Source organism: Polyodon spathula, chromosome 7 (genome assembly GCF_017654505.1).
Source record: "Polyodon spathula isolate WHYD16114869_AA chromosome 7, ASM1765450v1, whole genome shotgun sequence".
Taxonomy (NCBI): Eukaryota; Metazoa; Chordata; class Actinopteri; order Acipenseriformes; family Polyodontidae; genus Polyodon; species Polyodon spathula.
Genome location: NC_054540.1, coordinates 22,254,613 through 22,263,873, shown reverse-complemented (window position 1 = coordinate 22,263,873; position 9,261 = coordinate 22,254,613). Strand labels below are relative to the sequence as shown.

The window sequence follows — 9,261 nt, the reverse complement described above, 5'->3', positions numbered from 1 at the left end:
TCCGGAAGCAGCAGTGTAGGCAGGAAAGCGTACAAAAATGCTTAGGGCCTCATGTGCTAGGGCGTAGACACTGAGTGGACCGCCTAAGCGGTAGAGGGAGTACCACAGGGGGCAGTGTGTCGTCTCCGCCGAGACGAAGAAATCGACCTGCGCCTTTCCGAATCTTTTCCAAATACACTCCGCCACCTGAGGATGGAGTCGCCACTCTGACGGAAGAGGACCCTCCCTCGAGAGGAGGTTCTCTGCCCAGTTCACCGCTCTGGGAATGTGCGTCGCCCGCAGGTACAGCAAGTTCCTCTGAGCCCACATCAAGAGCCTGAAGGCAATGCGATGCAACCCCGTGTACCGTAGGCCACCCTGGTCGTTGACATATGCCACCACTATTGTGTTATCTGTCTGGATCAACACAAGTACCTTGCAGCACTGGGAGGAAGTGTTGGAGAGCAAGCAACAAGTCCTTCGGATAACACTCTGGTCATTAGGGAGACCATTCAAAAGGTACGGCCCTGATCACAGAGATGGGTAGAGAAACACACTTTTGTTAATCACCTGTTTGGGTAGTGTGCTTTCCTCTGAGCTGGTACTGAGCTAGCTTTCCCTGGGCTACCATCACTCCCTCTATACCCCAGGTTCCACCCCATCAACCCCACAGCAGCCAACCGTTTAGTTGATTAATATATTACTACATGGAGGAGCTGTGCAGCTGTCCTCATCAGGGTGTCTGCCACAACCTGGCTCTAGACCTAATGTCAGACATCTAACAAGGCAAGAAAGCTAGCTCAACAGCACCTCCAACTGTCAGGAGGCCAAACTTCATCTTTGAAGTGGTTATGTAGATATTGATGTGATACAGCCACCTGGTTTTACTCAGTGTCAGATTTGTATCAGATTTTTGAGCTACGAGTGTGCCTGCGCTCTGATCTCTCATGGTGTGGATATCTGCTTGTTTTGTACAGCACTGCGGTGAGGTGCCCCGCCCGTGTGTATTTTGTGTTTTATGTTGTATGTGGTGTGTTATTGTTTGTGTGTGTGTGTGTGTAATTAATATATATATATATATATATATATATATATATATATATATATATATATATATATATATAATATATGGTGAAGGGGTATAGTTGTGGGGCTCCTGTAGCACACAGGGATGATTTAAAATGTATATTTGTATTTAGGCACAGGGATTGCGCAATCACTTCACTTGTAGATAAAATGTATATTAGTATGTTGCCACGGGGATTGCACAAATGAGCTCACATGCCGGGATTCAAGTGAGTGATTAATTAGCAATTGAGTCCCGGCACAGCTGTATATAGAGATGCACAAATCACTCACTCTGGGTTGGGTGTTTAGAGGTGGAACGAGCGAGACAGTAAGAACTAAATATAAATAATTCCTACTTGTGCTGGCTTTAAACCAGCACGATACTTGTTTAATTTAGTGCTCACTTTGTTTTGTGTTTTGTCTGTCTGTTTTGACCACCATGCCATTTTGTTTTGGAAAGTGTTTTGTCTGTTTAAATCATAATTTTACAATAAATCTGTGCATCAGCACCTTCACTCACAACTCAGTGAGTGTTAGTAGTGAGATTATATATATATATATATATCATATATAATATATTATATAATATATAATATATATATTATAGTATATAAGGCGTAATATACCTTAGAGCAATTCACTTGCTCCATGAAGTGGGTGTAAGTTTCACCCACCTGTCCCTTTAATTAGGGTCAGTAGCCTGGCCAGGTTAAAACTCATTTTCCCATAGTTCCTTGCTATCACCCTCTGTTCATCCTCTCCCCCCACTGGCTCATTCAGGTATCCACTCCTCCAATCTCAGAGTTCCTTGGAAGCCAGTACCGGTATTAAAGCTGGCTGGCTAGGCCAGGGAGGACTCAATTTTTCTCTTGAGGAATCCATTTACAAACAAATAGCATATTACTTAATTAACAGTGTAACTTTAACTAATTTAGATAACTACTGGTGCATCAATTTCCTCTTTTCATAATCTTGTACTTTGTCTAAACCTTTCTTTTTTGTTTACAGTGTTACTTGTTTAAGTTTAGTTGCTGTTCAAGGTCTGTTTAGGGTTGTTTTTTTGGTAGTGTGTTCAGTCTCCATTTTGTTCCTGATCCTCCGGATATTTTGTTCACCTCTCAACCCTGTACTACTCAACAGACTCGCCATTTTCAACCATCGCTATTTTTTCATCAACCTTCATCCACCATCATCAGTACAGGACTCTATTTGGGACTTCATTATTTGTTGGTGAGATTATTCCTTTTCTGTTTGCTGGTTTTTTCTACTTTGATACTTTTGTTCCTGTAGTTTTGGTTTTGTTTTTTTGTTACTTTGGATTTCATGTGCATTGCTTCACTGGACTTGTTAGGTCTAAATTTCATTTATCATCCATTGCCATCAAGACTGTCTTTGTAATTGTTTTCCCTGTATAATTATTCATTCACCTTCGTCTCTTTTGCCTGTCCGTGTGTTAGGTGTATATTGGAAAAGTGTTTGTGTGTGTGGGTTTATTGGAGGCCCACACCGCATTCATTTCGCTTTAATGTTAGTTTGTTTGGATGTTTGTTTAATTCACTTTACTTTCTTACTCACCTGTCCCTTCCACTAAAAGTTATCTGCAATAAGTTGTTGCCATTATATTTAATTTATTACATTATAGTTTACAACAATAAACCGTTTGTTTGTGAAATTGACACCTCTGACTTCCCTGCTTTTGCTGTCTGTCACTCTTGCTGACTTAATTAGTTATAGATATTGGGCCGGTAGTATCTCCTTAGGGAGGACAGTACAACTGCTTCTCAGTTGTGCAGAGTGATCGTTACATAGTGAAAGATTATTTCACTGTTTTATAGGTATCCTAGGTGGGTGGAGGTACGAGGTCTATGATTGATCCAGACAACAGGGTTCAAGGCAACAGGTTTTTTATATTTTCCACAAATAGGAGAACCAACCACAATTTTCTCTTGTCAAGGACTCTTTTCAAGGCAACTGCACAGTTCAGATCAGTTGGCCCCAACAATGGGATTTCAAGGTAAGTAACAGTTTTTTTTTTTTTTAAAGTCATTCTTTTGCATAATCCATAGTGCATTACAAAACAAAGTTAATTAATATTTATATTCCCCAGCAGGGGGTACTGTTCTCTCAATCAGTGTATGAAGACAGGCAAACAGGTTGCCCTCTGGTGGACACCTGCAGCAGTGTAGCATACTGTAAGTATAATGCAGAACAGTGTCCACGGATTGGGCCACCCTCTGTATAACCTCTCTGTGTAATCCTCTATTTGTTTTTGTTTGCAACTGTTCTTGTTGGGTACTGACTGGTTACTCACCACTCTGTTTTTGGGTGGTAACTCACCGTCCATTAACAGGATGTTTCCACACAAGAAAAGGTTTCAACACAATTATCTTTGTGTGTTTTAATCAGGTTTCCAACTTAACCCAAACCCCAACCCTTCACAACCCCCCCCCCCCCCCCCCCCCCCCCCCCCCCCCCCCCCCTGCACACATGAAGTATTATTGCCAACCATCGCCAACTGATCTAAGGACTTGTAACTGGCCCGTTACTTAACCTGACTCTTGTTTCGGCCCGGTTTATTTTTAAACCCAGTCCTCTATTGCTTATGTATCCAACACAACACGAGTTATATGGTTGTGCGTATGCGCGTTTCTTCTTTTGGCACCCACGCTAATAAAACAAAAATTAAACCAAAACAAACACCTAGCTCCATAGGTGCGCTTACTAAACAAACACACATACAGTATTGGTATATAGATAGATAGTGTGGTTGTATGTATAGATATTATCTATCTATCTAAAGTTTATATTTTATATAAATAAAAAAAATTTAATAAAAATAAAAATATAACAAACTGCATAGAAAATGAATGAGATTTGCCAAGTAGTATTGTCGTACTGTAGATATTTTATTCAGCTCGAAATAACTTCCTAAGACTGAATATCTTTTAAATAATGTATAACCATAATTATCAACATTCTGTGTCATACATTACTTCCAAGTCATTTGTAGAATGTACATTTTTTATAATTAAATACTGTTTTACCTTAGTTGCATAGCTGTCATCTTTTAAATGGGAACCACTCAGGTGAGAATCTCACCCACGTAAATTCATTCTGGTCATGCAAACATGACCCATATTAAACAGGCGCAAATGAAACTCATAAATCAGAACTAAAGTCTTGCTTCCTCCAACAATTTACCATTTAATCCTCAAGCATCAATCATAATCAATAACTGGATGAGAAAGTATACAATATTGACAAATTGAATCTAATCAAGAAATGTCAAACACAGCAGATAATCAGGAAGCATTAAGTTGTTTGGGATCTTTCAGGGGGATGTGCAATGCATAGTACTGAACTGGCAGTTTTGCATGTAATTATAGAGACTTACAGCAATAGACTGTTATTCAGAATTTCATGTTTGAACATGGAAGAATTTCCAATTGAGACTGTACTCTTATGCGCTGGTGCAGAAGCTAAGGAACCCACAGAAAGCATGTTTCTTGGCTGCGGTAATGCACTTTGATTCCCACAAAATAAGACCATTGTTGCACCATCCAACAAATAACTAACTGATGCTGTAATGTAAAGCATTGCTTCTACTCAGAACTTTTATCCACCAATCAGGTAGTTGCTTTAGAGAGCACTATCACATGCTAGGTGACTGAAGAACTTTCAGATAGAAAGTTTAAAAAAAAAAAAAAAAAATGAAATTGAATAAAAAATGAAACAACATTGAATAGGTAATGAAATCTGTAATTTTCAGATTTAATTAAAAACAACTGACCTCATCGTATGCGGTCAGTTGGTTATTTTCAGATGATTTCCCCATAAACATCTCAAAAAGACATAGTTGTTGACATAGTTACAGATAAGTGTTACAAATAAATCTCTCCTGTTACAACCCAAAAGCTCAAACACCACAAAGAAAAGCTTCCTCGCAACATAACACAAAGTTAAGTTATATAGTTTTACATATTTTACTTAAGTCTCACTTGATTTTAAATTACTTTTATATTTTGTATTTTGTTATTGTAATCTCTTAAACATTTGCATATGTGACTGTACACTTTTCTGCATATCTTTGCAATTATTCTTATAAAAACAACAACTGGGTACACTAGAGTAGAAACATTGGCAACTTATTTTATGTTCTTTAGAAGCTCCCTTGAAGTTAATAAAAAAAATGTTCCTTGGTATGAGCACCGATTTTAATCAGGAACAGCCAGGTTTTGTAGTGCCACTGTGTTTCAGCCTGGCTTACTGTCCACCAGGGCTGGCGTAACCACATAGGCAAAACAGGTGGCCACCTAGGACGGCAAATTGAAGGGGGCAGCACAAAAGGTACATAATTACATTTTATACTTCACATTTCTTTAGTCGCAAAATGTTCAACATCTTAGATCACTGTTTCTTGTTCTGCAAAACTTATTGCTGATGTTACGGAACCATATCATGAGCAGTGGTGTAGTCCTAAATCTGGAAGTATGGGAACGCTGAGGGGGCAGGGTGATCTTGCCAGTGAGGTGTCACACAATCTGCTCTCCCCTGGGACCAGGCTCCCCTGATAGTTGAGCCCATTGCTAAGCAAAGGACGTATTGAAGTTCCTTGCTTATTCAAATGGCGTCGGGCATTATTGGATTTCAATTAATTACCCTGGCAATGATTCTTATAAAAGGACATTGATAATACAGGATAATCAAAGTTTTTTTTACCGATTTTTATATCTCTGAAATCGCTAGATTTGTAGCTAGTTGCTTTTGACAATAGGCCTATATAAAAATAGTGTGTTTTTTCCCGTTGTTTTTCTCTGTTGTGTTTCTTCGCCCACCACGGCTTCATTCTGTGTGTCTCACTGGTATATGCTGCACGCTGACCAGGTGTGTGACTGCACACCGTTAGGGTACGCACTGCTGCCCCCTGGTGCTTTGGGGCCTCAGTGCACGTGGTGCTTGGTTGCACGTGGTGCTTGGTGCGTGCAGTAATGTCGTTGCTGGAAGCTTCCCTGAATGGGACCATCTGTCCGCCTTAAGGCTCTCAGATGCACACTGTCAGTACACTGCAGAATGCGCTTTGGGAAGATGGCTGCTGGGTGTCTCTATGTACAAATCCTTCTTTCCTCCCTAAGGTGATCACAGCATTCCATGTGAATCAGTCTGTGGAACTGGAGTCTTTCCATCCACATGTTTTCTTAGTAGGAGGCTAGGAGATTGAACTTCCTCTGCCCAGTGCGGGCATTGAGATGTTACGTGGATAGGACAAGAGCTCTGCATCATTCTGACCAGCTCTTTGTCTGTCACAGTATACAGACCCTAGGACAGCCCCTCTCAATGCAGCGACTGTTGCACTGGATTGTGGACACAGTCTTGACCTCCAACCTGGGAGAGTAGCTACGCACTCTCCTAGAAGGTTGGCTGCATCTTGGTCCGTCTTCAGACGCTGTCCGATATCTGTATTGCGGCAGCAGAGCTACGCTGCATACTTTCTCTAGGTTCTATCGCCTCAATGTGATGGATCCTTCCTTGCTTTCAGTATGCATGAGGGTCCTTGAGGTTGCACGCTCGCACCGCTAACCTTGGGTTATGCGATTCTGATGCGTCCCTTATATGCTGCCGTTCTGTCTCTCACGACTGCTCTGGTATACATAAGTATGTTGTTGTTGTCATTTGAATTGAAAGGGAATGTTAGGTTACTTACTGTAACCCTGGTTTCCTGAAAGAGAAGACGACCAACAAACCTTGCAAAGTCTCATTGGTTGCCCTCACGGGCTCGGTGCAAAAAGAGAAATGGCTTTCTGTGGGCTGACTATTTTGATCCCTCGGTAGACGGGACCGAGGAAGTCGCCCCAGAAAGGGGCCTATCAGTAGCTCTGATATAAAGAGCTCAGTAAATACCTACCAATAGGCAGGCATATCCCATAAGTATGTTGTTGGTTGTCTTCTCTTTCAGGGAACCAGGATTACGGTAAGTAACCTAACAATTCTAATACAAACCCCTCAAGGGAAAATGTGTACATTAAGAACCTGTTAATTTGATAGGTGCAGCCGCTGCTGCTTAAACCTGCTATGTAGATAATTGGAAAGGTGTTGTGCCTTAGTTTTTTGTATTATGACAATTTTTGTACATATTTAGTTTTCACTGATTGGATTCCAGGTGTAGTCACTCTGTCAGTAACTATATCATTCAATAAATTAGGCCCATTACACTATGTAACAAAATTTGTTCCTGGGTAGTAAGTGTTATTTCCTAATTGCTTATGCCTCAAAAGTATAGAAAATGGCTTATTCCCCACAAACTTTGCTTTTGTGATCAGGACAGTGATATTTTGAAATTGATCTATTTCCAATGAGAAAACGGGCGAATTTGTGTGTCTTCGTTCAGAGTCAGAAAAAAACAACATATGAATCCAAATTAACATGTATTTATACTAAAGTAATACAAAAATGACTACAAAAGATTTAGAAGTGAGTAGTTTCTCAATTTATGATTATACTGTAAATCACTTCCACGAATCAGCCCCCAAATGTAGTCTCCCATCATGTTCTCGTTATACTGTCCTTGGTAGCGGCGTTCAAAGTCCAGTATATCCTGGTGGAAGCGCTCGCCTTGCTCCTCCGAGTACGCTCCCATGTTCTCCTTGAATTTATCAAGATGAGCATCAAGGATATGGATTTTGAGGGACATCCTACAGCCCATTGTGCTGTAGTTCTTCACCAGAGTCTCAACCAGCTCCACATAGTTTTTGGCCTTGCGATTGCCCAGGAAGCCCCGAACCACTGCGACAAAGCTGTTCCAAGCCGCTTTCTCCTTACTAGTGAGCTTCTTGGGGAATTCATTGCACTCCAGGATCTTCTTTATCTGTGGTCCAACGAAGACACCGGCTTTGACCTTTGCCTCAGACAGCTTAGGGAAGAAGTCTTGAAGGTACTTGAAGGCTGCTGACTCCTTATCTAGATCTCTGACAAATTGTTTCATAAGGCCCAATTTGATGTGCAGTGGTGGCATCAGCACCTTCCGGGGGTCCACCAGTGGCTCCCACTTGACGTTTTTCCTCCCCACAGAGAACTCGGTCTGCTGTGGCCAGTCCTGTCTGTGGTAGTGCGCCTTGGTGTCCCTGCTGTCCCAAAGGCAAAGACAGCAGGGAAACTTGGTAAAACCGCCTTGGAGACCCATCAGGAATGCCACCATTGCAGCCTCTTGATGCCATCTCAGAAAAATGCAGTTATGTATCCACTTAGGCAGCTGGAACTAAACTGAACTGGTGGACTTAAGGCCCCTGTATTTTATATTACTATTTATATTACTGGAAAGTTCTAGAAGTTACTCCAAGTTTACTCAGCACTGAATCTATCTGGAATGTTCTGGAAAATAGGTAAATTTCAAAATATAACTGTCCTGGTCACAAAAGCAAAGTTTGTGGGGAATAATAGCCATTTTCTATACTTTTGAAGCATAAGCAATTAGGAAATAACACTTACTACCCAGGAACCAAAAAAAAAATAAAATAAAAATTGTTACACAGTGTTATGAGTGTTCCACACCTTATCAAGCTTATTACTCCAAATGTTACACATTTACATTAACCACTGACCAAAGATAAAATGAAAGATCAGACAACAGCCAAAAATAATGCCCCCCAGTAATGCACGTAGGCCATGTTGACAGACTTCTTAGGTCATGTACTTACCTTATTTCACCAATTTCATACCCTTAGTATTTCACTTTTGTTTATGCGTCAAATTGAAATGTAATGAGGAAGCACTGTGTAGAGTACATCATCTCTTTTTGTTGGATAATGCAAATGAAAGAGTGAATATACAAGATTAGTGGCACCTGATCAGAATTCATAGCTGATAGGTGGATTGGGGACCTGAAAAACCTACTTCTCTATGAAGCATTCTCCCTCATGGAAAATGTCCAATCTCCTAGTTTTTTTCTAAGAGTGACATTCTGCTGTCATTGTTGTTTTATTAGTAACACAATCCTCTCATTTAATGGAATTCTTCACCATTTTGCCAAGTTCCATGTTGACTGTTGTCACATTATCGGATCATCTGCCACATGATTGGCACTCAAAAGTAAAATGACATCATGAACATGTATCTGAAAGAGATTTAATCCTGTTAAGGTAACACATATGGCTCTTTTCTAGTAATATTGTAGGTTGAGTAAGATGTTTTACTTAACCCACTTGTGATTTCTCTTTTCAT

General features: G+C 40.5%; 1 protein-coding gene across 6 annotated transcripts in view; it reads left to right on the top strand.

The window, feature by feature from the left end:
* The first annotated feature begins 2,803 nt into the window (after window positions 1-2,803).
* LOC121318350 (putative interleukin-17 receptor E-like) overlaps window positions 2,804-9,261 on the top strand; it is a 44,923-nt gene continuing 38,465 nt past the window's right edge. For all 6 annotated transcript variants that reach the window (XM_041254915.1, XM_041254914.1, XM_041254916.1 and 3 more), the window contains exons 1-2: window positions 2,804-3,061; window positions 3,155-3,239. The gene's annotated coding sequence lies outside the window, so the exon portion shown is untranslated. The remainder of the gene's footprint in view (window positions 3,062-3,154; window positions 3,240-9,261) is intronic.